We start from the raw sequence: 21,703 nt of genomic DNA, 5'->3' as shown, positions 1-21,703 counted from the left end.
TGATAGGAAGGAGATGGTGTGATAACTGAATGATACCGTGGGGTCAGGGGAGGGGTTTATTTTAGGATGGGGACAATTAGGCATGGTTGAAAGCAGTGCAGAAGGACCAATTGGAGAGAAAGTGGTTAAAGATAGTACTAAGAGAGAGGCAAGAAGGGAGGAGGGTAGGTGTTTCAACAAGGTAAATAGGGAGACATCCTGATAGCCAGTCTGAACCATTTGAGCACAAAGAACTCAACTGAATGAAGTTATGCATTTACAGAACTGAGCAGCGGTAGAAGTTGAGTAAACAATCCTCAGAAGTGGACAGATAGTCTGTGCCTTAGTTGCCCAAATAAGAAAGACCAGTTCAGGCTTTGGGAAGTGACTGAGGCAAATCCAACACAAACTTGCATTGAAACTGAAAAGCAGTTATCAGGTGCAATACTCCAAACCTTCTGGAAATATCAGTGCTGAAAAAATGAAAGCACAATATAGTAACAAAGCAAGAGTTTCCAAGAATCGTTTGCTGTAGAGTATTTGGCCTGAACCTGATTGAGGTCAGTCATTCATGATGAAAGAGAAAGACCTTTGATCTATGCAATGACCTTATAATATTCCCAAATCTGCTTCCTTCCCTTTCATCTTCATGGTCACCACTCTGGTCCCAAACACTCATCACCTCCCAACTAAACAACTGCTCCAGCCTCCTTACTGGTCTTTCTACCTCCAGCTCCCTCTTCATCTATTCTATATCCTGCTGACTGAATTATTTTCTTAAAACACTATTAAGAACACATCACTCTCCTCCTCAAAATGGATTCAAGATTTTCCACCCACTATCTCCTTCTCACCTTTCCTCTCTTTTCTACAGCTACGACCCAGTTCATACTCATTGTGCTTCCCAAGTAAACCTCTTCGCTTTTCTTTGCATTCAACTCTCCCACCTCCAATCCACTGCATACATCTTCTCCCTGCCTCAGATCTGCCAAATCATGCCACTCCCCGACCTCAGTGACTCCCAAAACCCACTTCTCCCTGATTATTAGTCATTCCTTGGATTTGTGTCTACTGACTTTTTTTTCTTCCTACCTACTCATTTTTTCTGCTCAGTTTTGTTGTTCCTGGTTGCATCTATTTCCAAAGTAGATATAAATTCTGTGCCTGCCTGTCTTATTTTTTATTATACACCACCAACCATCTAACACAGTGCATAGCAGGTACTCAAATACTGCTGGTGATGATGATGAGGAAAACACACTCAATGTATGCAGAAAGGTGACTTTAAAATCTATTCACCCATTATATTAGCTAAAGTCTACCTGCCTCTGGAGGAAAATGGTGTCCACGTAGATGAAATCCAACACTACAATTGATTGTAAAACTGGTGCAATACCCAGAATTATCATTAGAGACAGACTAGGCAAAATACGTTTCTTATTTTGACCCGTGTGGCCAAGCATTGACAATTGTACAGAAAAGAGTAGCTTTCTATAATCGTAATAGTTATTATGTATAGGGGGGTCGTTAAGTGCAACAGTGTGTTTACTACATTAAAGAACAAAGAGTCAGTTAAGGCTATTTTTATGTATCATCACATCAGCTGTGAAAGGATGTGGTATCACTTATGTCTGCCTGGCTATTTTTAATGCTTTCTAAAGCACCTAAATCTTGTAACAACTACCAAAACTGTTTGCCATGGCTAATTACTGGGAAAAGCAGCCCATAAAAAGCCAACACAACACATATTTAGCTACAGCAAATATCTAAGGCCAAAGAGCAATTGAGACTGGCATTTGGTAAACCAGGACACATGTGCTTACGAGCACCTACAAAGCCTGGAGGATTCAGCCAGCAGTACCTCTTTTGCCTTCGGCAAAGGGTTTCTAATCCTTTACCTAAATAGTTCCATTGATTCTAGCAAGAAAAATGGGCACAGGTCAGTTTCTGGGAAATCAGCATGGTTACACTTCTGCCATAGACATACTTCTCAATATATAATGGATATATGCACATTTACTTATATGTACATATTTATTTTGAGAATCATATATGTTTGCATGTGTGGGTGTGTCCTTCAGGGTGAAACACGATGGCTCTAATGATGAAATTCGCCTATGGGTGGGTGTATCACTGAAAAGGAAAATGTAAAGACCCACAGCTCTAGCTATAGTATGTGTATCAGAAGGCGAAACTTCTCATCGTATGTGCTTGAGGAACCACGGCCCAACCACAGCCATAGAGAGGCAGCGTGGCTCAGTGGGAAAGAGCACGGGCTTGCGAGTCAGAGGTCATGGGTTCTAATCCAGGCTTGGCTGCTTGCCAGCTGTGTGACTTTGGGCAAGTCACTTAACTTCTCTGTGCCTCAGTTACCTCATCTGTAAAATGGGGATTAAAACTGTGTGCCCCACGTGGGACAACCTGATCATTTTGCATCCCCCAGTGCATAGAACAGTGCTTTGCACATAGTAAGCGCTTAACAAATACCACCATTTATTTTATTTTTATTTTAATCCTGGCTCTGCCACTTATCAACTGTGTGACTTTAGGCAAATCACTTAACTTCTCTGTGCCTCAGTTCCCTCATCTGTAAAATGGGGATTAAGACTGTGAGCCCCACGTGGGATAACCTGATTACCTTGTATCCCCCCCGGAGGTGCTTAGAACAGTGACACAGTGCTTAACGAATACCATCAATATTATCTCACAGGGCTCTGCGCATAGTAAGCGTTAATAAATACCACTGATTGATTGTTTTCCTACTCTAACAGAATAACACTGGCATGATGCTAGTAAAGAAATTCAGAAGACCTAAGATTCTGTTGGCTGTTCTCCCACGGGTCGGCTCTGGTCTCTGATAAGTCACTTTAACCTTCTGACACACCTTTTGGAATGCCAAAGAAACAGGGGCTGCCTAAATTGGCAAGTTAGGGTAAGCAATCAATCACCGATATTGGTTGAGCTTTTAATTTGTTCAGAACACTGTACTAAGCACTTGGGAGAACCCAATAGAGTTAGTAGATGTGCTCCCTGCGCTCAAGAACAGTACAATCTAGCAGCAGAGGCAGGCACTAAAATTACAGGTGAGGGAAAGCAATAGAGTATGACTATATGTACATAAATGCAATGGGTGGGTGATGGAGAGGGAAGAGTCACCAAGTCCTCAGTGTTGGAAGACCAGGCAGGTCCTTGTGGGAATTAGAGGCTTTTCTGCCACAGTGGTGGTTGCGAAACTGCAGGACCCCTATGTTCCAGAGAAATCCCAGGGTGAGCTGATGGGTCCAAACACCAGGGCAATTCTCCTTTTTTTCCAATCCATAATGAACTATCAAAAGGTCAGTTGGATCCATCATGATGCTTGCTGGGTTCAGTCAGTCAATCATATATTACTCTGTGCAGAGCACTGTTCTAAGCACTGGGGAGAGTACAATAAAACAAAAAACAGATCCATTCCCTGCCCGCCCCCTAGAGAGGGCGACAGAAATTAATGTAAATAAATAAATTACAGGTATGAACACAAGGGCTGTGGGGCTGGGAAGGAAGATGAATAAAGACAGCAAATCAGGATGACCCAGAAGGGAGTGGGAGAAGAGGAAAGGAAGACTTAGGGAAGGGTTCTTGGAGGGGTTGTGACTTCAATAACAGAGTAAGCTCCTTGTGGGCAGGGAGCATGTCTTCCAACTGTTATACTTTTCCAAGGGTTTAGCGCTCTGCAAATAGTAAGTGCTCAAGCATGTTGTGCGCAGGAAATGAGTGTTTGTTATATTGTACTCTCCCAAGTGCTTAGCACAGTGTTTTGCACATAGTAAGCACTCAATAAATACAACTGAATGAATACAACTGATTAATTTATGCAGAATGATTTCCTCTATACATTACAGCAAGTTTAATGAATGTACCCCAGAGTTTTTCATTTGAAAACTCCTGTTCTTGCTTTAAACCTGGACAAGCCAGACTTCATCTAAGTGAACTCGGAATCTGATACCTGCATACTCCCAAAGCAGACAGCAAAACTACAATAGTTTATTTTTTCCGAGGACTATTCGGGGGTTGCTTTCTCCAAGTCCTTTCTTGACGTCAGCTGACAAAGTGCTTCCTCTGGGTCCCCTTCACCGGTGAATAAGTGTGGCTTTCGCAGAACCAAAACATGTGAACATCTGTGAGAGCAGCTAATAGCTTTTTTCCTCTCTGCAGGTCAGTTGTCACCAGACCTCTTTCATTTCACTCTGTATCACCAACTGCAATCCCATTGTTTAAGCCACCCTTCCTTCTACCCGTGGGAAGAAAACACAGCTTTTCCTGCTCCTCAAAGAACAGAGTGAGAGGATGAGAGCAAAAGGCTTTGCAGGACTCACTGCAAACACAATTGCCCATCAATTCATTTGAAAGCACCTGGGATTTGGAAGCACCACCACTCCTATGCCCCATTTTCTAGATGCAAATTACCAACTATTTTGAACCTCTAAAATACAGCCTCGGTGGAAGTATATCCCTGAACACATGATGAACTCTTTGAGATCGAAATCTCCCAGTATCATTTTGGAAAAGTGACAATCCTGTCATTGTGAAATATCCAGGTGTTTGAAGAGGTTCCAGGCTCATTTCCTCTTATAGGAAGTAGCCTGCCTGTAGATTCTCTGAGCAATGTGTACCACTGACATATGCTCACGGGGTTCGTTTACTAGGTACAGCCAAAAGTCCCAAAGCATAAACATTAAATACAACAGAGTCACTGAAAAACATTTTTGGATGGAGATTTCTCCAATATTTTCTCTAGACCGCAAGCTCATCGTGGACAAGAAATATGTCTACCAACTCTGTTGTATTGTACTTTCCCAGGTACTTACTACAATGTTCCACACACAGTAAATGCTCAATAAGTACCACAGATTGATTATTTTCATTACCCCATCCACTTAAAGTGAATTTATCAGCAATTTGGCAGTCTCTGATTTGTCAACTTAGGGAGAGTGATTAAATAACAATGATTTCATTATGGTAAGCAATTACTACGTGTCAAGTATTGAACTAAGTGCTGAGGTAGATATAAGATAATCAGGGAGAATCTAAAATGTCCTGGGCAGCACACTCATCTGGAGATAGCAATGTCTAGGACTTCATTTTTTGGGGAGGGGGGCAGTGAGGGCAGGGGAATGGTATTTGTTAAGCATTTACTACATGCCAGGTACTGTACTAAGTGCTGGAGTAGATTCAAGCTAATCAGGTTGGACTCCGCCCATGTCCCCCTTGGGGCTCACAGTCTTAAACCCCATTTTACAGATGAGGTAAATATGGCACCCTCTCAGGGTCACACTTGGAGAGTTTCCAGTACTCTACCAGTCATGACTACAGGAGGGAGAGTCAAGCAGAGGCCTACCCATTCCAGTCCTAGCTTAGGCAGTGGCTAGTGAGTGGAAGGCAATCTGCTACAAGTGAAAACTCACCTCTGCTGGGCAGCAACGGCATGGGAAAGAGTTGAGGGCAGAGACTTGCTTACTGTGCAGAAGGAGGCAATGGTAAACCACTTCCATATTTTTACCAAGAAAACTCTATGGTTACACTACCAGAACGATTGCAGATGGAAGTGGGGCATTCTGAGAGAGATGTGTCTATGGTGCCACTAAGGGTCGAACATGACTAGACAGCATAAGACAACAACAAATATGGCACAGAGAAGTTAAGTGACTTATCCAAGGTCACATGATAGACACGTGGCATAGCCGGGGTTACAACCCAGATACTTCTGACTCCCAGGCCTGTGCTCTATCCACTGGTCCATGCTGCTTCTAGCTTTGAAAACTTAGAATAAAACAATTGCACGTGCATCCATTCACTTTAGAATTGGTAGAAGAGAGAAGTGAAGAGCCCCAGACTAGGCAGAATGAACTGGGTCCACAAAGGAGGTAAAAAAAGAACTAAAACACACAGAAAGATGACAGTGTAGTAGCAGAAGGAAGCGAAGAGATGGGACACTTGACTTTAGAACTTAAAGTTGCAGGGCTCCACAGTCTCAAATGTTTCTCAATCCTATCTCTAATAGAGTGAAACAGAATGATTTTCAAACACGATAGCACCAAGAGATAACAAGCCTTGTGTTTACTCCTTTACCAAAATATGAGGGTCACCTGGCCTTATTCTAAAAAACTAACCTGAAACACACAGGCTTTCAACATTATGATCTATATATATATATATATTATTTTTTTTTTACAAGATCCTAAATGCAGCAGGGAGCAACAATATCACAGAGTGGGGAAGGGGGAGGTTAATTCAGGAAGTAAACAAGAGGGAACAATGATGACAGATGACAAGCACCATGTAAATGCAAGTTCTTCCCTGCCTCCTCTCTCCCCCCAACTCCAGACCAGGCATCACTCTGCTGCTGGGATCAGTTTTCTAAACAAACACTCAGTTCACATCTCCACTCTCCTCAAAAACCATTAATGGTTGCCTATCCATGTCCACATCAAACAGAAACTGCTTACCGTAGGCTTTAAGACACTCCATGAGCTCAACCGCTCCTATCTAAGCTTGCTGATTTCCCACTACAGCCCAGTTAGAACGCTTCTCTCCTCCGAGGCCAATTTACTCACTGAACCTTGATCTTATCTACCTTGCCACTGACTCCTTGCCCACATCCTCCCTCTGACCTGGAACTCCCTCCCCCTCCATTTAAGACAGACTACCACTCTCCCCACCTTCAAAATCTAATTAGTATCACATCTCTTCCAAGAGGGCTTCCATAACAAAGTCCTCTTTTCTCCTACTTCTCCCTTCTGTGTCACCTATGAACTTGGATCTGTAGTCTTTTAGTATTTGATATTCATTCATTCAATAGTATTTATTGAGCGCTTACTATGTGCAGAGCACTGTACTAAGCGCTTGGAATGTACAATTTGGCAACAGATAGAGACAATCCCTGCCCAATGACGGGCTCACAGTCTAATCGGGGGAGACAAACTCTCAACTCCCCAGAACTTATTTACAGATCTGTAATTCATTTATTTATATTAATGTCTGTCTTCCCCCTAGGCTGTGAGCTTCTTGTTTGTCAGGGAACATATCTACCAACTCTATTGTAGTCTCCCAAATGCTTAGTACAGAACTCTGCACACAGTAATCACTCACTAACCACTGATTGATTGATTTTTTTCTATCCCCTGCTCAAAGAGGGATAGGCTATTGGAAAGAGTAAGGATCTGGGAATAAGGAGACACTGCCATTTACCTTCTGTGAGAATTTGGCAACTCCTTAACCACTTAGCCTCAGTTTTCTCCTCTTTAAAATGGGGATAAGATACCAGCTCTCTCTGCCTCTCAGATTAGCAATCTGTGAGGGACAGAGGCTGTACCTGATTTGATTAAACATGTCTATCCCAGTGCTCAGTACAGTGCTTTGGCATCTGGTAAGCACTTAATGAATACCATCATTATCACTGTGTAGCTTTCTTCATAATTGTTCATAGGTAGGTGCAATCAAGCACTGTTTGCTGTATGCAAAGCACTGAACTAAGACCTTGGGAGAGCAAAATAAAGAAGAGATGATCTCTTCCCAAGGGTCTTCAGCAATCTCCCTTTTCCATTCTAATGACAAAAACAATTGTTATATTTTGTTAAGCGGTTACCACATGCTAAGCACTGTACTAAGAGCTAGGGTAGACACAAGATAATTAGGTCAGACAGTCTCTGTTCCACATGGAGCTCCCAGTCTAAGAGGGAGGGAGAGAGAATAGTCACTTCTTCATTTTACAGGTGAATAAACTGACACGCAGAGAAGCTATGTGACTTTTGAGCAGGCAAGTGGGAGAGCTGGATGTAGAATCCAGCAGCGTGGCTCAGTGGAAAGAGTGCGGGCTTGGGAGTCAGAGATCATGGGCTCGAATCCCGGCTCTGCCACTTGTCAGCTGTGTGACTGTGGGCAAGTCACTTCACTTCTCTGTGCCTTGGATACCTCATCTGTAAAATGGGGATTAAGACTGTGAGCCTCACGTGGGACAACCTGATTACCCTCTGTCTACCCCAGTGCTTAGAACAGTGCTCTGCACATAGTAAGCGCTTAACAAATACCAACATTATTATTATTATTATCTCCTGATTTGTAGGTCCATACAAGGGTCAACTCAGCTATACTGCTTCCCTGCTTCTCTCTTTATAATAAACCTAAATTCCTATATCTAAAACTTCTGTGATAGCTTGTGAAGGACTGGAGTAACCAAAAACTTCTACCAAGTGCCTCACTGACTACACTTGTAGTCCTGCATTGTGGAACTGAAACCAAGATGTTTCAAACAGTTCAAAACCCATTAACCCTAATAAATAATATTTATGAAAAAGATTTATTGGTTTGGTCCTATTTTGGGCAAATGAAGACTACTGAAATTAGCTAATTCAAAGGAAAGGAAAGCAAAGAAAAGTGTTGGAAGAGCTGGTGAAACCCTCCAGGCTGGAATGTCTCTTTGACCCTATTTCAGTGCCATTTCATAAAGGAGCAAATATAGGGGCCAGTGCAACCCGACGAGTTACCAAAGGCCAGATAGATTACCACTTCATATGCTCCAAGTTATCAAACAGAGGCTTAATTACAATCATATTTATTGTTTACTGTGTGTCGAATTTTGTACTAAGCACTTGGGAGAGTACAACACAACAGTTGGTAAACATATTCCCTTCCCACAACAAGGTTACAATCTAGAAAGGGAGAAGACATTAATATAAAGTACAAAGTATATTTGTACTTTATATTATATGTGCTTGGGGGCTGAGGGAGGTGAATAAAGGGAGCAAATCTAATTGCAAGGGTGACGCAGGAGTGGGAGAAGAAGAAATGAGGGCTTAGTCAGGGAAGGCCTCTTGGTGGAGAAATGCCTTCAAATTAGGCTTTGAAAGGTGGGGAGAGTAATTAGTCTGAAGGATATGAAGAGGAGGTACATTCCAGGCCAGAGGCAGGACGTGGGTGATATGTCAGAGGCGAGATAGATGACACTGAGGTACAGGGAGTAGGTTGGCATTAGAGGAGCGAAGCAGGCAGGCTGGGTTGTAGTTGAAAAGCAGTAAGGTGAGGTAGGAGGGGGCAAGGTGATTGAGTTCTTTAAAGCCAATGGAAAGGAATTTCCATAACAAGACACCAGAGAATCAGAACACCTGCCACCTGAGTACTAGAACTGGAACAAGGAACAGCTTAATGTAAACAGTGAATAGATGCTTTTCTAAGATATCGTCTAGCAGACAGCTATTGGAATTTTGGGTGAGGCAAGGAGGTATCACCAGAATTCTTTGATGAAAATGACGTTATGGTTTAAAACTCATCTCAAATAAAAAATTCTTGACCAGACCTACAACATCCTGCAGTGTGACAGAGGCCAAATTGAAAATTATCTACAGCCGGTGATGGGATACCACAGCTCAAGAAATCCAGGGGTACACCGACCACCATTACATTAAGGACTTTTGATCATTATTGACTCTGAGTGTCATCTACTCCCCAATTCCGAATGATCATAATACGTAAAATCCAGAGATGTGTCACCCTCTAGTTGATGAAGTAGCCCAGGATCCATAGTCCCTGCCCAAGATAGAGTCCAATCACTGCAGATAAATCAATTCCCTCCACACACTATTTCTCCTGCCCCTACCTGAAGATAAACTGCTCTGTCAAAAAGCAGCAGAGAATCATGACACATTAAAAAAGGCCAACTAAAAACCTAGCTCATCTACCTCACTCCAATTCTTTGCTGCTTTTGGATGACAGAGCAATCCAATGTTCCTGGTGGTGGAAGTGGCTACCACTAAAGCTAGAATCTTAGCTCCATCAGCAGCCAAGATTTTTGGATTAAAGATTCTTCTATCAGTACTCAAAAAAATATTTTAAATGACTGAAGAAAACCCTGATGGAGGAGCTCGAAGGTATGCAGAGATATTTTGAAGGCCTACCAGACAATGTTTCATAAAACAAAAAGACCACTGTTCAAGACATTGGTTGGACCCATTTTTCACTAAAATTAAAAAACAACTTTCTCAGTGAAGAAAGCAAGTTTTGACTTCTGCAGCCTCCTGAAAAGACTGATAAGCACTAGAGGGTCCACCCACTAAAGAGAAACACTATGACTGTAAGGAATGTGGGAAAACATTTCACCAGATCCAGCATTTGACCCAACATCCATACCCTGTGGATGTAATGAATGTGGATAATATTTCAGTTGCAAAGCATAGCTGATCCAACATCAGAGGATTTACATAAGTGAGATATCATGACATCTCCAAGATACCTTCCTTGATTAATCTCTCATCTCCCTACCCTATATCTACCCTCCTTCAGCATTTCTGTGTCATCTAAACCCTAGAATACTCATCCCATTCCTGAAATGTATTTTCATGTTCATTTTCCAATTAGATTTTAAGCTCCTTGAGGGCAGGGATTTTGTTACTTCTTCGATTATACTCTCCCAAACCCAGCACAATGCTCTAACAAAGTATGCAGCTAATTTCATTGATTAAGTAATCATAGTTGATGTTATCTCATGCTGTCGAGTCGTGTCTGACCCACAGAGATGCCATGGGTACATCTCTTCCAGAACACCCCACCTCCATCTGCAATCGTCTGGTAGTGTAATCATAGAGTTTTCTTGGCAAAAATATGGAAGTGGATTACTACTGTCTCCTTCCGCATGGTAAACCTGTGCGTCTCTGCCCTCAACTCTCTCTCATGCCTCTGCTGCCAGCACAGGTGAGTATTTATACTACAACTCAGTCAATTTTGTGATATGCTTTAACTTACTGTAGCAGAGAGTAAATAATAGTTTAGCAATGTTTAATCTTCCAAAATATTGCACATCACATTTTTCCAGTGGGACTGGAATGGATTCTACATCCTAACATGTAATTTTATGGGAAAACCTAACCCCACAAAAGAGACCTTCATGATAAATCCACATTTTTGAGGCACATATAATGACAGAACCATGGAGTATGTCCATACAGAAGGACTGATCCTATCGCAGACATGAAGGGAATTTTGCATAGACAGGAAGTTCATTATTATGATATGCTAAACCTGCCAAAGGATGAGGCCCTTTAAAGCATGATCTCAGCCCTAATTTTTGAGAACGGCACTACCACAGTCAAACTATGAAAAATGGTAAAGCACCAGAATGTGATGGCCCACTCACAGAAATTTACCAGTAAGAAGAGATATCTATAAGAGCCTTCCTCTATATATGGAACACTGAAGAGATTCCACACGATTGCAATTATGTCACCAGTATGCCCATTTTCAAGAAGATAGAAAAACTTGCTGTGGAAACCATTACTGTTTCATTGGTGACAAGATTCAATCCAGAATTCATTTCAACAGTGTATATTATTGTGATCCCTTCGAGGGACAAGGACTGTGTCTAGTTATCACCTGAATATATTTTTTGTGTGCTTAATCCTTGGCTCTGCACACAGTTTGTGCTTAATAAATACGCTTCCTACTAGATATACACTCCCTGAATCACAATGAGACTTCAGACTAAAAGATAACACACCAGACAAGATCTTTGCAACATGACAGAGAGAAGAGTGTAGATAATGATTCAGTGCTCTGGACTTAAGAAATCACTCCCTTACTTTTCTGGCTCAACCCCAGTGGTTACTCTGTATCTGTGGCTGGTATTAAGGCAAATTAGATCACCATTAGCAGGGCAGATGACTTTAGACCATAATACTTTATGTCTCTGAACAGATATATCACGCAAACTCTACTGAAATCAAATCCTTCAGCCCTAACCATCTCATACAAAGCTTTTATATGCTCAACTGGCCTATTTCTTTTGTGCTAGCTAGAAACGTGAATAAAAAATAAAGTGTGTTAAATTCAAAAATTGCTTTAGTACATAAAACCAAGTAGTCCAACAGGCTCATTTCTGTAGTCAACCCAAGGATCTAACAGTTTCCCCAGCAAGCGCTTTATACTGGGGGTGTTGAGGATTTGTTCTGGGCATTACCAAAACTGATGGTCCTAGAAGGATTTTCTGGCTAAGCCCCTCCATCACACTATTTCCAGGTTGGGCAGCAGTGTGCAGTGTGGTCTAGTGGATAGAGCATGAGCCTGAGTCAGAAGGATCTGGGTTCTAATCCTGGTTCTGCCACTTGTCTGCTGTGTGGTCCTGGGAAAGTCACGATTTCTCTGTGTCTCAGTTACCTCAACTGTAAAATAGGGATTAAAACTGTGAGCCCTATGTGGACTATGGGCTCTGTCCAACCTATTATTTTGTACAGACCCCAGCACTTAGTAAAGTGTCTGGCACATAGTAAGCCCTTAACACATACCATTTAAAAATGGCTTAATGAAACTGACAAGAATTCTTTCATTCAAAAATACATACACACACGGTACTTTTGTCCTTAAACTCTGTAGAATTCAGGGTGCTGTCTTCCTTCTCAATTCCCCATTTGTATTTCAACTTTACCTTTCAGATAGGCTTAGTCCTTTACAGAGAATCTCATCATTTAAATAAGGTAGTGTTGGGTGAAGGGCACAATGATCTACATCTGTTCACTGAATCTGCTAATCACTAGCTTGCAATCACTCTTCTCATTCCCCCTACTCCCTCCCTCTGCTCTTCCCCCTTCCCCTCCCCACAGCACTTGGGCATATTTGCATATATTATTTCTCTATTTATTTTGTTAATGATGTGTATTTATCTATGATTCTATTTATCTTGATGGTATTGACAACTACTTGTTTTGTCTTGTTGTCTGTCCCCCCTTTTAGACTGTGAGCCCATGTTGGGCAGGGATTCTCTCTATCTGTTGCCAAATTGTACATTCCAAACACTTAGTACAGTGCTCTGTACATAGTAAGTGCTCAATAAATACGATTGAATGAATGAATGAATGAATATCTATTCCACTTTTAAATAAGCTAAAGACACTAGGAAGCCCTCAAGATCAAAGCAGTAGCATCTTGAGCAACAGAAAATCCCAGAGGATATTGCTACTGTTGTCACTTGGTGTGCTAGATTGACCATTCCTGGATGTATTCAGAAATGTACAGTCTCTAAACTGTAAGCTCCTTATGAGCATGAAACATGTCTAGCAACTCTGATATACTGTATTCATTTATTTAATTGTATTTATTCATTCACTGAACCACTACCATGTTAGTGCAGTCTCTCATCCTATCCCGAGTGGATTACTGCATCAGCCTCCTTTCTGACTTCCCAACCTGTCTCTCCCCACTTCAGTCCATACTTCACTCTGCTGCCCAGATTATCTTTCTACAGAAACATTCTGGACATGTCACCCCACTCCTCAAAAGTCTCCAGTGGTTGTCTATCAACCGCCATATCAAGCAAAAACTCCTCACTATTGGCTTCAAAGTTCTCCATCACCTTGCCCCCTCTTATCTCACCTCTCTTCTCTCCTTCTACATCCCAGGACATACACTCCACTCCTCTGGTGCTCACCTTCTCACTGTGCCTTGTTCTCGTTCTGTCCTGCCGTTGACCCCTGGCCCACATCCTACCTCTGGCCTGGAACGCCCTCCCTCCTCTAAGCCGCCAATCACATTTCCCCCGTTCAAAACCTTACTGAGTCACCTCCTCCAAGAAGCCTTCCCAGACAAAGCCCCCCTTTTCCTCAGCTCTTCCTCTCCTCCACATCACCCCAACTCGCTCTCTTTGCTCTACCCCCTCCCCCCTTCACAGCACTTTTGTATATATATGTACATATATATATAATTCTATTTATTTGTATGAATGCCTGTTTACTTGTTTTGACATGTACACATAATTCTATTTATATTGTTCCCGTTTACTTGTTTTGATGTCTGTCTCCTCACTTCTAGACTGTAAGCCCGGTGTAGGCAGGGATTGCCTCTCTTTATTACTGAATTGTACTTTTCAAGTGCTTAGTACAGTGCTCTGCACACAGTAAGCGCTCAGTAAATACGACTGAATAAATGAAGGAATGAATTAATTTACCGAGCACTTACTGTGTGTAGAACACTGTATTAAGCACTTGGGAGAGTAAATATAGCTACTGACACATTCCCGGCCCACAAAACACTTACAGTCTAGAGTGGGAGACAGACATTAATATACTCTCCCAAGTGCTTAGTATACTGCTCTAAACACAGTAAGCATGCAATGATGATTCCAAATTTTCACTAGTAATGAACATTTTATTAGTGAGGTGGCACTAATACTCTGCAAACTGACTGGACAGCTGAACAGCAACTATTGGAGAACAGACATCTGCAAAATAAGAACAATAACAACATTTGTTAAGTCCTTACTATGTGCCAAGCACTGTACTAAACACTAAGGTAGGCACAGTATAATCAACTGGATTCAGGCCCTGGCCAAAATCTAAATCACTGGTGTGATGTCAAAGAAATACCTGTAGTAAAGCAATCATCCTTTGCAACTCTACAGAACCACTCTTTGAAGGAGCAAAAGGTGGCAAAATTTTCCATTCCATCTAAAGAAGGGAATTTTAGTTACATCTTGGCTTTTTTGAGTTCAACAAAGACTTCCAGAAGGAAGGAGGAGAATTTCGAATATAAAATAATGCTAAGTGATAGGCACACACTGAGTGCTCAATATTATGCTCAGTCAAGGACAATTGTAAAGTCCTTTGGCTAGGCAGATGTTCAGTGTTATATACAAGATCTATCTCAGAACTTTTCCAAGACCACCAGGTTGAAAAATATACCTCTAAAAATAACAGTAATTGTGGTATTTGCTAAGCCCCTAATATGCAGTTTACTAAGGACTAGCATAGATACAAGATAATCAGAACAGAACCAGTCCCTCTTCCACACAGGACTCACAATGTAAGTAGGAAAATAGACATTAAAACTACATTTTACAGATGAGGAAAATAAAGCATAGAAAAGCTAAGTGACTTGCCCAAGTTCACATAGTAGACAAATGGCAGAGCTGGGATTGGAATCCATGTCCTTTGACTCTTAAACCTGTGTTCTTTCCAATAGGTTACATTGCTTCTCTACTCATATGTATCGTTTCTCTGCATAATTGAAACAATGGGCTTCATATCATTCACTCCTGGGTAAAATGATGGGCTTAAGAAATGAATCCTTCACTCTAGGGTCTCTCCTGGAATGGTTACATCCAGCTTACCCTTTCGACAGAGATGTGGTGACAGTTTTCTGAGCCAGTTCCCATTTACAGTTCTGCCCAGTGGCCTCAATGGGAACAGAATCTTGACTGAACTGGGGCACCTCAGTTACAATAGATATTTCATTTTTCGCCAGCTAAAATGAAGGAAGCCTGCTGGGCTTTGTTCTTTACAAAACAGTCCCTAAAGAAAATACAAACACCTGGTCGGGTAAAAGAAAAATGGAGCTTTCAATAGGAGAAAGTAAAAAGAATGAACACCATGGTGTTTCCATATTAGGAGAGAAAACAAGATGTTCCCTGCGGAATAGTGTCTAATTTAGAAAGGTGCGAATCCAGCAGCCCACATTGCTGTAATCAAGAAACAAACCAGCCCTTCACAAAAAATTAAGGGACCTTCACTTTTCTTACATAAAAAGGAGCCAGGATATTCTTTCCCCCATCCAGGTCAGCATCCGGCTGATTATCCAGCCGAAGCCTGATGAGTCTGGAAGTCCAATTCCCACCTTGCTCTCAATCCTTCTACCCAAGTCAGTAAAACTCAAATATTATTAATAATGTGGTCCAAAGGTTCAGTACAGATGAAGGATGAAATCAATGTCTGGGGGATTATTTTAGATATCGAGAGATTCGTGCTATCCTGGCCACTGACAACTTTCCTCAGAGCACTCCCCCTACACACCTTGCTATGCTGCAGTCAACGCCCAGTCCACCGTCACAGTTAAATCAACCACTCAATAGTATTTACTGAACTCTTACTGTGTAAAGAACACTATACTAAGCTCTTAAGAGAGAACACTACAACAGAGTAGGTAGACATGTGCCCTTCCCACAAGCAGCTAACAGTCCAGACAATAATCCTAACATTACATCTGACTGAGAACGGAAATGCTGGTCGGCCAAGTGAGGCTGAAAAGATAAATAGAAATGTCTTTAATGCAGAATACGCTTCAGTTTTCCTAAGCAGGATACTCCTAGTGCAAACAGAACAAAATGGAAAAACATAATGGTCCCCCACACTTTAAATAAGACCATTAAAATAGAGTAACATCTGAGAAATACTGTTGCTGAGCCTCTTCCAGGTGGCACTCTATAACTCAAAGACAGCAAATTGTGACAGGGTAATGCCTCAGTGGATGTGTCTTTCAGCACATTTGTATTTGACTTCACTGGAAACTACCAGCTTCTGATTTAGTTAGAGGCTCCCTCATCCCTCTGTGATGATACAGAACTGGAAAAAGAATAACATGTCCAATGGCAACATCTTTTTCCTCTTCCTTATTATGCCACTAAACCCAATTATATTGTTGTCCCTTTGCAGCCTTGGTTCCAGTTGACACAACTTTCTTGCATTACAGCTACTACAGCTTACTCTTTTAAGGAAAATTTCCTCTTTGGTGACGTCACTTACATACAAAAATGTTTTCTGGTCTGTGTCTATGATCAGCTCCAGATGTCTCTGACTGTCTCACACAGAGACTGAATGGACTGAGTTTAGACTGTAAACTCGCTATGGGCAGGGAATGTGTCTGCTAACTCTGTTTTATTGTACTCGCCCAAGTGCTTAGTACAATGCTCTAAACATAGAAATGCTAAATGAATAAGACTGCTTGATTGAATGGTAATACTAGAAAATGCTCCGGTATGTATCTACCCTGATACTTAGAAGAGTACTTAGCACATATTAAACCCTTTAATACCATAACAACGGATTCCATCACTAAATCACATTGGTTCAACCTTCACAACATTACTAAAATCCACCCAAGTCCCAGTGAGAACAAAGAAAAGGTGTTTTGGAAGAGAAGTGATTTTAGGAGGGCTTTGAAGTTGGAGTGGTAGTCTGTTGGATATGAAAGGGAAGTGAGTTCCAGTCAAGAGAAGGATTTGGGCAAAGAGTCACCAGCAAAATAGACGAGAATGAGGTACAGGGAGTAGGTTGCCATAAGAGGAATGAAGTGTGTGGGCTGGGTTGTAATAGGAAGTCAGCAAGGCAAGGAAAGAGGAAGAGAGCTGACTGAGTGCCTTACAGATGATGGTAAGGAGTTCCTAACAGATGCAAAGATGGACAACCCTTGGATATTTATGAGGAGGGAGATACGGACTATATATTTTTTGAGAAAAATGATCCAAGCAATAGAGTGGAGGTCAGAGAAGAGGAGGATGTAGTAGTCAAGATGGGATATAAGTGCTTGAATCAATAGGGAAGCAGTTTGGATGAAGAAAGGGCGGAATCTACAGATATTGTGAAGGTTGAACAGATGGCAGATTGAATATGATAGAGATAAGTTGAGGAGCATGCCAGGTTTATGGGCTTGTAAGGCAGAGGATGGTGTCTCACCATCTCTCACTATTGTCTACAGTGTTGGGACAGTCAGGGGAAGGACATGGCTTGGGTGGAAAGATGAGTAGTTCTGTTTGGACATGTGAAGTTCAAGGTTTCAGCAACTCAACCTAGAAGAGATATCCTGAAGACATAAGAAAATCTGAGACTGCAGAAAAGGAGAGGGGTCAGGGCTGAAATGGGAGATTTGGGAAATCATATGCTTAGGAATAACAGCTGAAGCTGTGGAAGAGAATGAGTTTTCCAAATAAGTGAGTATAAATGGAGAATAGGAGGGGATCCAGAACTGAACACTGAGGGACACTTATTCTATTACCCATATCTCAAGCTGAATCTTGAGCTAGATGGAGGCCTTCCCAGACTAAGCCCCCCACTTCCTCTTTTCCCATTCCCTTCTGCATCACCCTGACTTGCTACCTTTGCTCTACCCCCTTCCCAGCCCCCAGCACTTATGTACATATCTGTAATTTATTTATATTTATGTCTATTTCCCCCACTCTAGACTGTAAGCTTGTGGTGGGCAAGGAATGTATCTGTTTGTTGTTGCATCGTACCCTCCCAAGCACTTGGTACACTGCTCTGCACACAGTAAGTGCTCAATAAATAGATTGAAAGAATAGGATTCAATAAATGAATGGATCATTGGTTGACTCAGTAATGGCACTTGGACATGGTCTACTGTCATTACCGGGGAGTTCACTAAGATGAATATAATAATAATAGTGTTGGTATTTGTTAAGCGCTTACTATGTGCAGAGCACTGTTCTAAGTGCTAGGGTAGGTACAGGGTAATTAGGTTGTCCCACGTGAGGCTCACAGTCTTAATCCCCATTTTACAGATGAGGGAACTGAGGCACAGAGAAGTCAAGTGACTTGCCTGCAGTCACACAGCTGACAAGTGGCTGAGCTGGGATTCGAACCCATGATCTCTGACTCCTAAGCCTGGGCTCTTTCCACTGAGCCACGCTGCTCTAAAATATCAATTTTAGGGGCTGAATAAAGTTATTAAAATGGCATAATATTATTTCTGAGATTGTTACAGAGCTTCTTCCATCACACCTGCTAAGGTATTCAAAAGACACTTCTGATTTTCTTTTAAATGACTTTTTAACAACCTTTCTAATAATAAAAAGAATTAAAGTTTAGAATCAAGAGAGAGAAGGTAAGATCATCATTTCAGAGTTACATGCACAGAAGCAGCCTGTCGTAGTGGATACAGCATAGGTCTGGGTGTCAGAAAGACTTGGGTTAATAATAATAATTAATAATTGTGACTTTTTTAGCACTTACAATTTACTAAGCACTGGGGTGGATGCAAGATGGGCCTAATCCCAGTTCTGTCACTTATCCGCTGAGTGGCCTTGGGCAAATCACTTAACTTCTCTATGTCTCAGTTACCTCATCTGTAAAATGGGCATTAAGACTTTGAGCTCCATGTGGGACAGGGACTGTGCCCCATCCAATTTGCTTGTACCACCCAGTGTTTAGTACAGTGCCTGGCACATAGTAATCACTTAAGTGCCATAATTATTATCATTATTTATAGCCATATATAAAAAATGATATAGTTATTCCATAATTAATTGTACAATATCTTTTACACTCTAGTCTATCATAGCCCAGATAATCAGCAAAACTATTCAATATAGAGCCCCAAAGCATAACACTGGATTTTACTGATATTGAAGGAAACTAGAATTCTACTAGAACTACTAGAACAGTATGTATGAAAGTAAATAGAAAATGCCTAAAAATTACTTCATTTCCATATGAAGAAGGCTCATCCAGAGATATCAAAATTAAAATACTAGAAAATATCATAGACTCTTTGGCGCAAATTAGATCATTCAGTAACTTGTCTAATTGTCGGCACTATATTAAGTGAAATCCTCTGCATGAGAAAGAAATATGAAGTCGAGGAAATACCCATAAACACTTATCATTACCTTAAGTGGTGGTCATGCAGTTGGGTTTGTTTAGATTTGGTCATTGTGGTTTTAGATGAAACAATGCTCTCAGTGGACAAAAGCTACTCAGAGATATTTATATACATACTCACACAAGTCTTGCTTATATTCTACAGGCCTGTACAGTTCGTTCCCAGCTAGCGTTATTATACTTAAAATATGATCATTGTTACATTTTATGGTGGCATTTTTTCATGTTTCCTTCTCTCCTATGTCCCAGTGTATCATTACAGAAGAGAAAATAGGGAAGGAGAGAGGGCCAAATGAAACTGCTGAAAGATCACAGGTACCTCTGGGGCTCCATGTTGGATCAATCAATTTTTTTTTTGAGCGCTTAGCACAAGGGAAAGTACAGCTCAACAGAGTTAGTACAAAACAACAGAGTTGGAGATACTGACTTAGTGACATTCAGCTAAAGCAGACATCATTCATTCATTCATTCATTCATCATTCAATTTTATTTACTGGGCCCTTACTGTATGTGGAGCATTAAACTAAGTCCTTGGAAGAGTACAGTATAACAATAAACAAACACATCCCCTGCCCACAATAAGCTTAGAGAGGGAGATAGACATTAATGAAAATAAATTACAGATAGGTACTTTAGTGCTGTGCTGCTGAGGGGATGAATAAAGGGAACAAGTCAGGGTGATGTAAAAGGGAGTGGAAGAAGAGGAAAGGAGGGCTTAGTCTGGGAAGGCCTCTTGGAGGAGATGTGCCTTCAGTAACACTTTGAAGGGCAGGAAAGTAATTGTCTGTCAGATATGAGGAGGGAAGATGTTCCAGGCAAGAGGTCGGCAATGAGCTAGATGAGACTAAGGTACAGAGAGAAGGTTAGCATCAACACCTCCTAATATGGAGGAACACTTCAGAAACCCTTGACTCTCCATTCCAAGATTCTGTCATCCCTAGGGACATGCCTTTAGGGGCTAGCTTATTCCAATTCAATTCAGTCATATTTATTGAGACCTTACTGAGTGCAGAGCACTGTACTAAGCACTAGGAAAGAACAATTCAGCAGTAAAGAGAGACAATCCCTGCTCACACTAGGTTTACAGTCTAGAAAGGGGGAGACAGACATTAAAACAAGTAAACAGGCATCAATATGTTTACTTCCATTTATAGCATTTACAGTAGGGCACTAGCCACCACCACAAAGCCAGAGGCCACGTCCTTCCTCCTTGCAATGGCAGGGTCAAGAGAAGCACTCCTATGCCTAACCTAGAATGAGACTCTATTCAAAACCATTAAGATTTTCCTTAGAAGTTCACAGAGAGTTAATGACAGATAGATAGCCTTCTCTTGCCTCCCCTGATTTGGTGGAGGTGATAGTAGTGGGGCTGGGGGGGAGATGGATTATGCTATAATAACATTCATTCATTCAATCATATGTAGTGAGCGCTTACTGTGTTCAGAGCACTGAACTAAGAGATTGGAAAGTACAATTCAGCAACAAAAAGAGACAATCTCTACCCAACAACGGACTCAGAGTCTAGAAGCCCCCCTGGCAAATCACGCAGGTTCTCACCGGATAGGTTTTCACAGACAGATATTACTAGGTGGCATAGTGACTACCACTGTCATCTTAAATTTCTATGAAGAAATGGGCAGAAACCTATGGGGAAGATTAAGTCTGGTCTTCCTCTTCCGTTCTCTGCCCACCCACCCATAAAGTAGTCTTTTCAGCACTAGCATGGCCTAGTGGATGGAACACAGGCTTGAGAATCAGAAGGACCTGAGCTCTAATCCTGGCTCCGCCACATGCCTGCTGTGTGACCTGAGACAAGTGACTTCACTTCTCTGGGCCTCAGTGACCTCACCTGTAAAATGGGGATTAAGACTATGAGTCCCATGTGGGACAGGGACTGTGTCCAACCTGATTAGCTTGCATATACCCCAACCCTTAGGGGTGCTTGACACATAGTAAGAGTTTAACAAAATATCATCATTATTAGTAGTATTACTAGCTGTTCCCACTCTCCAGTCCTAAACCCCCTAGCTTTCAGAGATTCTGCTTCTGCCCTTCCATCCCACTCCCTATCCAGTATCACTCTTACTCTCTACTCCCATGGTCCAGATATTCTTTCTCACTCCTCTCGCACTCAGTCCATAACCCTTCGAATGGCTCTTGCTGTCACCTGGTCAGGGCCCATCAGAGTCAGCCCCTTTAACAATCACATCAAAGGAGAAGCCTTGCTCAGCCCTGTCCCTCCTCACCCCCCTGCAGCTCATCAGCTCCCTTTGATTTGTCTTTTTTCCCCTCGAGTCTCCGCCTTTTTCTGCCTAATGTTA

At 41.7% G+C, this 21,703-nt stretch overlaps 1 protein-coding gene and 1 non-coding gene across 3 annotated transcripts in view; one reads left to right on the top strand and one right to left on the bottom strand.

The window, feature by feature from the left end:
• Positions 1–21,703, bottom strand: part of VAV3 (vav guanine nucleotide exchange factor 3) — a 333,180-nt gene that overhangs the window by 210,182 nt on the left and 101,295 nt on the right. The gene's annotated exons all lie outside the window — the stretch shown is intronic.
• LOC114811504 lies at positions 5,276–5,413 on the top strand. Its single transcript, XR_003759202.1, has one exon. It is a non-coding gene; the product is annotated as a small nucleolar RNA SNORA7 (small nucleolar RNA).

This window comes from Ornithorhynchus anatinus, chromosome 4 (genome assembly GCF_004115215.2).
Source record: "Ornithorhynchus anatinus isolate Pmale09 chromosome 4, mOrnAna1.pri.v4, whole genome shotgun sequence".
NCBI lineage: Eukaryota > Metazoa > Chordata > Mammalia > Monotremata > Ornithorhynchidae > Ornithorhynchus > Ornithorhynchus anatinus.
This window is presented reverse-complemented; position numbering and strand designations above follow the sequence as displayed.